Genomic DNA, 13,343 nt, shown 5'->3' on the forward strand with positions numbered 1-13,343 from the left:
CCGGCCCTCCACACCACAGGGTCCTGTTCAACCACCCCTCCACGGGCACCCCTCCACCGTCTACTGTTCATCCAGCCCTCCACCACACCACGGGGTCCTGTTCATCCAGAGGCAACGCCACCGCTCACTGTTCATCCACCCCCCCCCCCCCGCAACACTCACTATTCATCCCAGAGGCAGCATCGATCGGCTTCAGTTAGCAGCAGTAGCAAAGGAATCGCTCCATCGGGTTCAGTTAACACCCATCGATCGATCGCTCGGGTTCAGTAACGCGTAGCGTGCAGTGCAATCGTTTGGGTTCAGTTAGAGCCCAATGCCTCGCTCGGGTTCAGTTAGAGCCAACACCTCGCACACACGCGCGGACATGTACGAGAGAAATGTGCATCGCTCGGCCCCCGACCTCCCACGTAACCGGGAACTCCCCGAAATTTTCCTCACCCTCGCTTCTACCACGGTTTTTTCCGTCATGGACGGCCCAAAGAATGTCATGCAGCTGCGTCTCCGGCCCGCCCATGACGAAAAGCCCATTTTCTGTCATGATTTTTTGTCATAGAAGTAGGAGCCCACCACATCTATGATGATACCGGGTTTTGTCACAATTATCGTCATAGAAGTGTCATATGTATGACAGAAAAAAATTCCGTTCGGCCCAAAATGTCACGGATGTGTATTTTTTTGTAGTGAATGGAGGAAGCAACGGACAGAATCGTACCAACCCATCAACCCCAGCCAAGAGGGATCTAAGCCACATTACCTGTTTCAAATGCCAGAAGACTGGACATTATGCCACTGAATGTCCTGAAGTGAAGAATGGAAATGGCAATGGAAGCTCTGGGAAGAAGCCGAACCCTTTCAACAAGGGGCAGGTGAACCACGTTAGCGTGGAGGAGGTTGAAGCCCAGCCAGATGCAGTAATAGGTAATTTTTGGTGAAGTGATTTACTGCAATCGTTCTTTTTGATACTGGTGCATCGCATTCATACATATCAAGTGGATTTGTGAATAAGTATAGACTGCCCACCAAAGTTCTTAGAACACCTATGTTAGTAAGCTCACCAGGAGCGGAGTATATGGCCAGTCAAGGATGTTTTCAAGTGCCATTGGCCATAGGCAGACATGTTTTCCCTTCGGATTTGATAGTTTTGCAGTCGCAAGGTTTGGATGTGATTCTGGGTATGGATTGGCTATCGATGTATGGAGGAAACATCGATTGCGCCAGTAAGTCAATTTTGCTTACCACCCCAGAAGGAAGAAGGATCAAGTATGTATCCCGGCATGAGCCGAAGAGGACCCAAGTGAATTCCTTATCAGGAGTGGTACAGGAGGAAGTACCAGTGGTGAAGGATTTCCCCGATGTTTTTCCAGAAGAGTTGCCAGGCATGCCACCCGATAGAGACATTGAGTTTTTGATTGAGCTTTTGCCAGGCATAGGGCCAATTTCTAAGAGACCGTACAGGATGCCCGCACGAGATTTGGAGGAAATTAAGAGGCGGATTAAGGAGTTACTGGATAAAGTTTATATTCACCCAAGTTCTTCACCTTGGGGATCACCAGTGCTTCTAGTGGAGAAGAAGGATGGATCATTAAGGATGGTTGTTGATTATCGAGGATTGAATGAAGTGACAATCAAGAACCAGTACCCACTCCCGATGATCAATGATTTGTTTGACCAATTGCAAGGAGCTAAGGTATTTTCCAAGATCGATCTGCGATCAGGATACCACCAGTTGAAGATTCGAGAGCAGGATATACCTAAGACGGCTTTTACCACCAGGTATGGGCTATATGAGTATACCGTTATGTCATTTGGTCTGACTAACGCACCTGCATATTTCATGAACATGATGAACAAGGTGTTTATGGAGTTTCTGAATAAGTTCGTCGTGGTGTTCATTGATGATATTTTGGTCTACTCAAAGAATGAAGAGGGGCATAAGGAACATTTGCATTTGGTACTTGGGAAGCTCAGAGAACATCAGTTATATGCCAAGTTCAGCAAGTGCGAATTTTGGTTGAAGGAAGCTGGATTCCTCGGACATGTTATATCCGGAGAAGGAATAGCAGTAGACCCCACCAAAATTGTTACTGTGACAAATTGGGAAGCCCCAATGACAGTTGGAGAGATCTGGAGTTTTCTTGGACTTGCAGGATACTACCAGAGGTTCATTGAGAATTTCTCAAAGATTGCAAAGCCCATGACGGGGTTGTTAAAGGACACCAAATTCAAATGGACTGAGGAATGTGAGGCCAGTTTCCAGGAGCTAAAGAAATGTTTGGTTACATCACCGGTGTTGATTCTGCCAGATCAGCACAAGGATTATGAAGTGTATTGCGACGCTTCACGTCGAGGACTTGGAGCAGTGCTTATGCAGGAGGGAAGAGTTGTTTCATATGCCTCACGACAGCTTAAGCCCCATGAGTTAAATTATGCTACACATGATTTGGAGTTAGCAGCCATAGTACATGCATTGAAGACTTGGAGACATTTTCTCATTGAAAATCATTGTGAGGTGTACATGGATCATAAGAGTTTGAAGTACATCTTCACACAGAAGGAGTTGAATCTCAGGCAAAGGATGGTTGGAGCTCATCAAGGATTATGATATGAGATTGCATTATCACCCCGGAAAGGCTAACGTAGTAGACGAGGCGTTGAGCCGCAAGAGCCATGTCAACACACTCTTGACCGGAGAGTTACCGAAGGAGTTAGCCGAGGATCTTCGCGAGCTATGTTTGGAGATAGTTCCGAGAGGCTACGTAGCAGCATTTGAGATTAAGTCGACTTTGATGGATAAGATCAGAGATGCTCAAAAGACTGACAAGGAGATTGCTGAGATAAAGGAGAGGATGAGCAAAGGAAAAGATAAAGGATTTCATGAGGATGAGCATGATACCCTATGGTTTGAGGACCGCGTTTATGTGCCTAATGACCCGGAGATCAGGAAGTTGATTCTGCAGGAGGCCCATGATTCGCCATACTCGATTCACCCAAGAAATACAAAGATGTATCTGGATCTGAAGGACACTTTCTGGTGGACCGGAATGAAGAAAGATATTGCGGAGTATGTAGCAGTATGTGATGTATGTCAGAGAGTGAAGGCAGAGCATCAGAACCCAGCAAGATTACTACAGCCATTGCCGATACCCGAATGGAAGTGGGATAAGTTAGGCATGGATTTTATCACGGGATTGCCCAGGACTCATTCAGGCTATGACTTGATTTGGGTTGTAGTCGATCGATTGACGAAGGTAGCACATTTCATCCTAGTGAAAACCAATTACACCAGTGCTAAGTTGGCGAAGATATACATGACCAGGATCATATGTCTGCATGGAGTTCCAGGAGCATTGTATCAGATAGAGGAACCCCATTTACCTCAAAGTTCTGGAATCAGTTGCACGAAACTTTAGGTACCAGGTTAGAGTTCAGTACAGCTTTTCATCCGCAGACAGATGGATAGACCGAGAGAGTCAATCAGATTTTGGAGGACATGCTGAGAGCTTGTGCGCTAGATTATGGATCTAGTTGGGATGAGAATTTACTGTATGCGGAGTTCTCTTACAACAACAGTTACCAATCCAGTTTGAAAATGGCCCGTTTCGAAGCTTTGTACGGAAGGAGGTGCGGGACACCAATGTTGTGGGACGAAGTTGGAGACCCCCAGTTGTTTGGGCTAGATTTGATTAAAGAGTCTGAACAAAAGGTGAAGTTGATTCGCGATAGGCTCAAGGTAGCTCAGTCCAAGCAGAAGAGCTATGCAGATTCTAAACGCAAGGAGACAGTTTACAAAGTCGGAGACAGAGTTTATCTTCGTGTATCTCCACTTCGAGGAGTTACGTGTTTTGGAGTTAAGGGAAAGTTAGCGCCATGTTTTGTAGGACCATACAAAGTTTTGGAGCACATGGGAGAAGTTGCTTGCAAGTTGGAATTGCCCAAAGGATTATCAGGAGTTCATGATGTGTTCCACGTTTCCCAGTTGAAGAAGTGTCACGCAGAGATGGCTGACATACCGCTGAGAGATACAGTGCCGCTGGAAGCGATTCAGTTGGACAATGATTTGACCTATGAGGAGAAACCAATAAAGATTCTCGAGTTTGCCAGCCGAGTCACCCGCAGTAAGGTTATCAAGTTTTGCCAAGTTCAGTGGAGCCACCACACCAAAGATGAAGCCACCTGGGAGCGAGAGGAAGATCTGTTGAAGGACCACCCTCACCTATTTTCTAGCCAACCTGAATCTCGAGGGCGAGATTCATCTTAAGGGGGTAGGTTTGTAACATCCCAAATTTTTAATTTGGAATGTTATACATTAGATCATCATTGCATATCATATTTTATTGCATTTTGGCTTGATCCTAGAAATTCTACGCAACTCAAGGACCCACGGAGAGAGTTGGGGATTTCGTTATTTTAATATTTGAGTTTTCTCAAATTTTGAAAATAGGATCATTTCATTTTATTTATTTTATCTTCAATTATTTCTATTATGAAAATAAGAGAGAGGGAATAAATGACTTTCCCAAAATAAAGAAATATTGAGGATTTAATACAAAAATCAAATAAGATTTTATTTGGAGTTTTTGGCTATTTTATTTGAATTGGGAAAAATGCGCGTTTTTCAAAATTGCATTTAGACCCCAAATAAATGTTCATCTTGTTCGTCTCGATTTTAGAGGATGGGGAAAATTTATTTCGGGATTTTTGGAGTTTGTTTAGTATTTCTTTTATTCGCTTTCTGCGCGTAATTATTTTTTTAAAAAAAGTCAACCGACCTAGCCGGGCCGTACCCGACCCGGACGCCGCCCGGGGGCGCTTTATAAGCTGGACCCCCTGCCCCCGAAGCCCTCCGCCGCCCCAGCCCAGCCCGCGCCACCGCGAAACCCTAGCGCCACGCCGCCCTCGATCCGCGCCGCCGCCGCCACCGGTTGCCTCCACCGTCGCCCGCTGCTCCCGCCGCCGCCCCCGTTCCGCCGCCGCCGCCGGACCCCGCCGCCGCCGGACCCACCCGCCGCCACCGCCGTTGACCCGCTGCCGCAGCCGTTGACCCGCAGGAGGTAGCCGCCGCCGCCTCGGTTCTCGCGAGAAAAACCGATTGTTTTTTTTACGAAAACCCTAGATCCTTTTATATATATCGGTTTTTTTTCTGGTTTAGTTATTTAGAGAATGCCCGTTCCTTCCTTCGTTTTAACGAACGGTTTTTGTCTTTTAGTCATAGACAGCGAACGTTCGTTCGTTAGCCTATTCATCCAATTTTCTTTTTCTCGGATTTTCCACGATTATTTTTTAGCGTGATTTCTGATCCGATTTTCGTTCTAGTATAACTTTTCGCTCGTTTACGGAATCAGGCGATTCAAGGGCCTAGAGTTTATCCAGAAACCCTCTTTCTGTTTAACCAACTCAAACAAGTTTTTGCTACTATAAAATTTGACTTAGGTCCAGATTAGTTAACGAAGCTTGTTTCTTTCGCCGTTTGACCTTCGTTGCTTCGTTTGATTTGATTCTTTTTGCAAACCGAAGTTCTTAAGTTGAACTTTCTGGTTAGATCTCTTATTTGAGTCTTACCTATGCGTTAGATGAGTGCTTATTGTATGCTTGTTTGTTTGCGATAGAGTACCCGGAGTGCGCCGCTTGCTACTACGAGTCTCTAGGTTTCATGGATCATCGGCAAGCAAGTAACACTTTGATCATACCTCTTTACTACCCAGTTTTATTGCATTAGACCAATCCTAAAACAATTGCATGGTTAGGATATGATTAATATGTGGGATTTCGGGAGTATATGAGGTAGTACCTATTACCTGTTTTATTATCAAACCTTTGGGAGTTACTTCTACGTTTGCTTTTATTGCCATGCTATGCTAGTAAACGTGGATTGGGTGAGTGTATTCATGACAGATGTGAGAGTGATATTTAATGGTTTACTTAAGGTGGCAACTTAAACTCACATCTGTGTGGATTGAGGCACCTGGGGAACCCAGTGTTGCCTGTATTTTTGGAAATCCCGGGGTACCGTGTGATTCTCCTATGGACCGCCACCTAGGCTCAAAGGGATCATGAGATTATTCATGCTAGAAACTTCCGTGTGCAGCCACAAGCTACTATGGGCTCTAGCATAGTTGATTAAGTTGTGTGAACTCTTAAAGAGGTAGACAAGCAGATGTAGGGGAAAGTAGGTGTAACTGTCTACCCGGAGTAGGGAGTTTATGCTTCTAAAAGACTATGCCTCGGTCATCCGTTTCTCAAACACCGTGTAGTGTGAGAAATCCAGCGGAGGAGATCGAGTCTTGTGGGGAAAAGTGCGCAAACCTCTGCACAGTGTATAAACTAATCATGGTTAGCCGTGTCCCCGGTTATGGACGTTTTGAGTATCTAGTACCTGGATTATCACGTGAATCTCATCATGTTACTTTAACTTAATTTGTTGGGTTTAATGATAATGCTTAATTGGGATTGAGTTGGAGGAACCTTCTCAATGTTTAACAACCACCATGATAGTTAAATAAAATTTATTCCTTTGAAGTAGGGAAAGATTGGCTTTATGCGAAACTGTAACCATAGAGCTTTCCACTAGCCAAATATGCATGTAGTATAGCATTATTCTGTTCATTACTCTCTATGTGTTACATTACCAGCATATTCCATGTGCTGACCCATTTTCAGGCTGCAACGTTCATGTTGCAGACTTTTCAAACGATGAGTAAGGTGCCTTAGGTCGTGATCTTATACTCAGTGATGCCGTTGGAGTTGTGGACTCGCTTATCTTCCAAGCCTTCCGCTGTTATCGTTATTAAATGGCCTTAAGCCATATTTATTGTAATAAGTTCTCTTTTGAGACATTCAATGTAATAAGTGTGTGATTGCTACTCTGTTATAAATCCTTCAAGTACTGTGCGTGTCAGCATTACCGATCCAGCGATGACACTGATGCACAGAGATCAGACTATTTGAGGTCTGGTCGCTACAAGATGAGTTTCCGTCCGAAATCCTGATACTTCGAAAGAGATTGTCCATTTTGTACACGAAGTGCATCCAGTTTTTGTTGTAACCCTCTCAACGTTTTAGCACATGCTATATGAGTGAAATGATGATACCATGCCAACTTTCAACCTTCCCAGAGTTCATTTGTAGTGCTTTTCAATTTCAGGGTCATTTAGCTCAAAAAAAACAGTAAATGCATGAAAATACCAAATGAAGTCAGAAAGGGTTGAAAATTGATGATGTGGCTTTGAATTGTGCATTTGGAACACACAAAAAGTCTGGAGTTGAAATAAGTTGAAAAAAATGAAATCCATTTGTAACAGATGAGTTTAATAACAAACTAAAATAATAAAAGCTATTTTTTATTAAAATAGACATTTAAAATAACCTAAAAATTACCAAATTAAATATAATGATAAAACACAATAATATTAAATAGCAGGGATTGTTATAATATTAACCACAAAAATATTAATTAGAAGGCCACCCTCAAAACACCTCCTCGCTTTGCCTACTAGTTGTTGGGGCTCTAATTCGCCTCCACTACAACACTTTTCTCAAAGCGCCACGAATTGATGTGAAGAAAGATGAGGGAAACAAGAGCAGAAATACCAAGAGAAACAAGTGGCGTGAGAAGAGTATTAGTGTGGAAGGACCTACGTCAACCAAAATCATACATATATACACAACCAACAATATTATCAGACCAAGTAACACGAGAGACTAGAACGACAAAAAACAACAAGTAGGAACATGATGTCTACTACACAACTTATTCTTGTAGACTCGTGTTGGGCCTTCAAGCATAGAGTTTTATAGGGCAGTAGCATTTTTTTATCAAGTAGATGACGTAAGGTTTATCAATCTGTGGGAGGCGTAGGATGAAGATGGTCTCTCTCAAACAACCCTGCAATCAAATATAAGGAATCTCTTGTGTCCCCAACACACCCAATACAATTGCAAATTATATAGGTGCACTAGTTCAGCGAAGAGATGGTGATACAAGTTTAGTATGGATAGTAAATATATTTTTAAAATCTGAATAAATAAAGACAGCAAGGTAGCAAGTGATCAAATGGAGCACAAACGGTACTACAATGCTTAGAAACAAGGTCTAGGGTTCATACTTTCACTAGTGCAATCTCTCAACATTGCTAACATAATTGAATCATATAACAAACCCTCAACTTGCGACAAAGAATTAATGCCAACTTCTTATCAAGCGGAGAACATAAGATCAAATTGGTTGTAGGGTACAAAACCACCTCAAAGTTATCCTTTCCGAGCAGTCTATTGAGCTATTCTCATAAGTGTCACAAACAGCCATAGAGTTTGTACTAAAATAACACCATATGATGCACATCAATCAACTCTAATGTCACCTAGATACTCCAATGTCACCACAAGTATCTATGTGTCGGGGGTTGGGTACGACATATGCCAAAGGATGGCTTATCATGGTAGGAGCGATTAGAACGTCGCCGGTGCCTGGAAGCGGGATGAGGAAAAGACATGCACGCCGTCGGAACTTACCCAACTTCAGGGCTCTCCTAGGAGATAACACCCCTACTGCTACTCTGCGGGGGCTCCGCATGATCACTAAGGCAAAGTGACTACAATGGTGCTCCTGGAGCTGTTTCGGGAGGCAGGAGAGGGCAAGGCTAGCTCTCTCCTCCCTGTGCTATCTGGTCTATCTCTATCTAGGTCCGAACCCTTTGCATGGGTGCCCCGGGGGGTTTATATAGGCCTACCCCCCGGGGGTACAATAGTAATCCGGCTGGGCGCGGGTCCCAGCCGTCTGTCTCTCAGGCCGCCGTCTTTCCCGCCAGCTTCTGGGGCCCACTAACTGGCGGGCCCCGCGGACAGGCTTGATATTGTAGCGGCACCCTGATGACGCAGGCTCGGTCATCGGGTCATGGCAACAGTGCCGCCGTCTATCAGGCGATCACTGTCACCATTCCCCACCCTATCTGGTTAATGGCTCGTGGGGCCCTGGGGAGGAGTCGGTCGACTCCTGGGGGGCCGACTCTCATAGGTCCGTCTTCGGGGCGCCCAGGCCGCCTTCGGCCCACCCACTGACAGGCGGCCCCGCCGTCTTCGGGCCGTTCAAGCCGGCGTCGTGGTCACAGTGTACTGCGCACTGTGGCTGAGGTCAGGGAAGGCATGGCAACAGTGCCGCATCTCGCCGGAGATCTTCCAGCGATACGGCTCACTGTAGCCATGCCGGTCCTTCGTAAGCAGGGGAAAACGGCCATGCCGTGACCGTACCCCGCATCGTACTTTGAGATGACGGAGGAGTCTTGGGCCGACTCCCCATAGTCGGCCTCTCTGGAGGTCGCCAGCGTGGAGTCAGCTTAAGTTGGAGTCGCCGTCTGGGACTCGGCCTGAGGGGCGCGGCCTGCCCCGATGTCTTGAAATGTCCTGGGGCTCGGGTTAGCCTATCCGTGGCCCATTACACCGACAGTAGTCCCCGAAGCTGGTGAAGCCCTGCGGACGCTGCTTTGTGGGGCTTCAACAGTTTCAACCTTCAAGGAGAAGACTCTGGAACTCGGCTGCCGGCTTCCCTTGGGCCGACTGTCGAAAGTCGGAGGTCTAGTGGAGAGCCGAAGCTTGAAAGTCGTGGCGGGAAACCAGGCGGCGTGCCTGATACGCTTCCCCACAGCCATCAGGGCGGTCCTATCGCGTGGCGCCATGTGGGGAGAACAGTCTGCCTGCCCACGCGCGCGACGGGACGGGCCGTCAGGCGGGGCCCGCCACTACCGCGCCTCGGCATACGAACGGATCCGTTGCGGCCGTGGACGGTTGGTTTTCCCACGTCGTTACTGTGCGCAGTAACTTCATGGGATAAATCGTGGGGTGGCGTGGGGCATCATGCGCAGTTGATCCCACACCCGCCCCCTCGGCCTCTCAGCCCGCAGGGCTATAAGTAGGTGGGGGGAAGCGGAGCGGCATAGCACGCGCGCCCTTCTTCCCCGCTCCCCCGCCTCATCTTGCCTTCTCTCCCTCCTGCTACCGCCGTTGAGCAAGAGCACACCATACCGCGGCGGTGAGCTCTTCCTCCGCCGCGGCCCCCGCCGTGCGCTCCGGCGTATGGGACGGCTCGGAGGTAGAAGAAGAACACATCGAGTTCCTCCGCCAGACACGCCGTCTCCCCAGCGCGGACCTCGTGCGCGCCCGCGCCGCGCCGGAGGGGGAAATCCGGCCGGCGTCGGAAGAGGGCGAGTGGGTCATCATCCGCTCGCACCTCATGCGCGGCCTGGGTCTGCCGGCGAGCGGCTTCTTCCGCTCGTTCTTGGAGTTCCACAGTCTTCAGCCGCACCACCTCACTCCGAACACGGTGGTGTTGCTCTCCGCCTTCGCCACTCTGTGCGAAGGTTTCCTCGGCGTTCTCCCCACCATCGACCTGTGGGGAGAATTCTTCTCCACTAAGCTCGGCATGCACATCGCCGGCGTGCCGGCTCAGTGCGGCGCCTTCATCGCGATGCGGCGCTCGACGGCCGACAACCCCTTTCCTCCCATCACGCTGATCAAGTCGGTGAAGATGTCGCAGCACTCGTACTTCTACGTGAAGAACCTCACCTCCGACGGCGAATGGGTCAACTTGCCGCCTTACAACGCCGCCCCCCTGACTGGGAGGCTCCCCAGCTGGTCCCACCAAGTCAAGACGCTGACTCCCGCCGGAGCCGCCGCCGTGGCGCGACTCCGAGTCTTGACGCAGTCGAAGGGACTGGTCGGGGCCGACTTGCTGGCCGCCTTCGTGGCGCACCGAGTTCTCCCGCTCCAAGGCCGGCCTCACCTGATCTGTCAGATGAGCGGCCTCCGAGACCCAACTCGGATGAGCACCAAGGTGATGCCCCGCAAGGAGGTGGCAAACATGGTGAATTACATCGCACACTGCGAGTTTGAGGAGGACTGACAGTTCGGCAAGGAGCCGTACTCGCGTGACAATCCTCCACCAGTGGTAAGTCGCGTCCCCTTATCGTTTTGTCTTTTTTCGCAGCCGATTCCGGCTTCTGACTCTTGTTGGCCTCTTCTGAACTAGAATCCTCTTATGCAGCCCGCCGCCGGTGCCACGAGACAGCCCCGCGAGTTTGTTCCCGACCGCGCGGAGAGCGACGTCGACGACCCCGACTTGGGGGCGGCGGCGATGGAAGCTGACGCCGAAGGCGGGGGAGGAGGAGTAGAAGGCGACTTCAGGCCCTCGGCCACCTTCGCCGACTGGCCTGACGATGACGCCGAAGGCGAAGTCGCTCCGCGCCACCAGCTGAGGATCGGCCCATCGGGCGCCGGCTCCTCCGCCGGCCCGGCCGGCCAAGGCGGCGCGAAGAGGCGTCACGCCGGGCCGAGTGCGCCCGGCGGCAAATTGAAGAAGTTCAAGGGGGCAGCCGCCGCGACCAGACGAGAGGAGGCGGCCGCGAAGGCCAACCGCTTCTGAAGGAAAGTGAGGAAGCCGCCGCTAGTCTCTGCGTGAGTCTTCATGCTTTTTTATTTTCCCTCGTTGAATCTTGACCGAGTCTTTTTGTTATATACTCCCTCCATTCTTCTTCAGGGCCCCTCTTTCCCTTGAGAGAGTCGCCGTCCCCTCCATCATGGGGTCGGCAGAGACATCCGCCAATACTCGGCGGCCCGACCCCGCCGCCAACCTTCGGGAGGCGACGGAGCGAAATGCGCGGGAGAAGCGCGAGGAGGAGGAGGCCGAACGTCTGGAGAAAGCGGAGGCTGACAGGGCGGCCGCCTCCGCCCAGAAGAAGCTGGATGATGCCGAAGCCGCCCTTGCGGCGAGACGGCGTGCCGAGGAGGCCGCGCGTCGCCGATCGGCGATGCTCGTCCCCCCGCTATCGTCTGCACCGCCGCCTCCGGAGTTCACGGGGCAGACTGGGGAGGCCGGCACCGAGAACCCCGTCGTGGAGAAGGAGAGCGGCGAGGCCTCCATGTCGGACACTCTCGTGCCGCCACCGCCGCCTCCACCGCCGTCTGGGAGACCGCACAGCAAACAGCCGGTGGGTCCGTCGGAGCCGCGGTCACGGACGAAGCCGAGGCGCAGCTGCTTCTCCAAGTCGCCTCGCCGGTGCAGCGCCGTCTTGAGAGGGCGACCTCGGCGCCGCGGCCTCGGGAGACCGGCGCCGCCAGCTCGGCAGCCTTAGACGTCGAGGCCACAAGCGCCGCGCCCATCGGGTGGGTGCGTGGAGGCGGCACCGGTCTGCTAAATCAAGCGCTTCTGGACGTTCAGGTGAAGCTGCGCGCTGAAGGCGACGCCCTTTCAAACTTGCACCAGGGCGCATCTGGCAGCGCGGACGGCCGTCCGAGTACGTTTCCCTTTTTCTCTTTGATTCTTGTTTTTCTCCGTGGGGCGCACCAGCGCACCCACTGGGTGTAGTCCTCGAGTTCCGGGCCGGCTGCTAAGCAGGCGGTTCGGAACTCCCTCTGGCGAGTTCCAAACACTAACTTTGTCTTCAATGACTTATTGCAGGAGTATCACAACCTCCGCGCCACTACCTTCAACCGCAATGTTGAGGAGTTGAGCAAGCAGGCTGCCGACTTGTCGGAAAGCCGGAGTGAGTTCTTCTCCTTCACGGGGGCGCGCTGGCGCACCCGCGGGCTGTAGTCCCCGAGATTCGGGCCGACTGCTGAGCAGTCGGGCCGGATCTTCTCGGCGATCTTCTTTGCTGACGTCTCATTTGTTTCCTCTTTCGTTTTGCAGGAGCCAACGCCGCTCTTCAGGAGCAGCTGGGCGAGGCCAATACCGCCCGTCGTGCCAAGGAGGAGGAGTGTGGCAGGCTCGCCACGGAGCGCGACCTGCTGGCGGCGCAGCTGGCCGAGTAGAAGGAGCTGCTCAAGAAGGCGCAGGACGATGCCGAGAAGAAGGAAGCCGCTCTCCTGGCCGAGTTTGAGAGCGAGCGCTCCTCCTGGACTGACAGGGAGGCGATGCTGACCTCCGGCTTCCACGAGATCGAGGATATTGTTGATGGTACGTTTCTTTCGTTTCTTCGGGCTTCCGACTATGTGTCAGGCCGACTTCTGATTTTTCGGCTTGCTTCTTTTTTGTCTTGGCAGACTTCTTCCCTGGTCACTTGCAGGCGGTCCCTCTGGCCATCGAGGCTGCTCGTGAGGCGCGAAGGGGAAATGGTGAGGAGATCGCCGCCAATGCCCCCCGAACCGTCGATGAACAGCTCCTGAGCATTGAAGCCCGTCTTCGTCCGGCCCACCAGCAGATGCGCCGGCTTCAGCGTGCCGGCGCCCAGGCGGTTGAGGCTTTGTGGCTGGACATGCCGGCTCTGCGCACCGCCAGTCGGACCGCCGACTGGCTAGAAGTCGCTGCCGGCCGTCTTGAGGCCTGGAAGGGCCCCTCGGCCCAGGCCGGAGCGCGC

The sequence above is a fragment of the Triticum aestivum genome, chromosome 1B (assembly GCF_018294505.1).
Source record: "Triticum aestivum cultivar Chinese Spring chromosome 1B, IWGSC CS RefSeq v2.1, whole genome shotgun sequence".
Lineage (NCBI taxonomy): Eukaryota > Viridiplantae > Streptophyta > Magnoliopsida > Poales > Poaceae > Triticum > Triticum aestivum.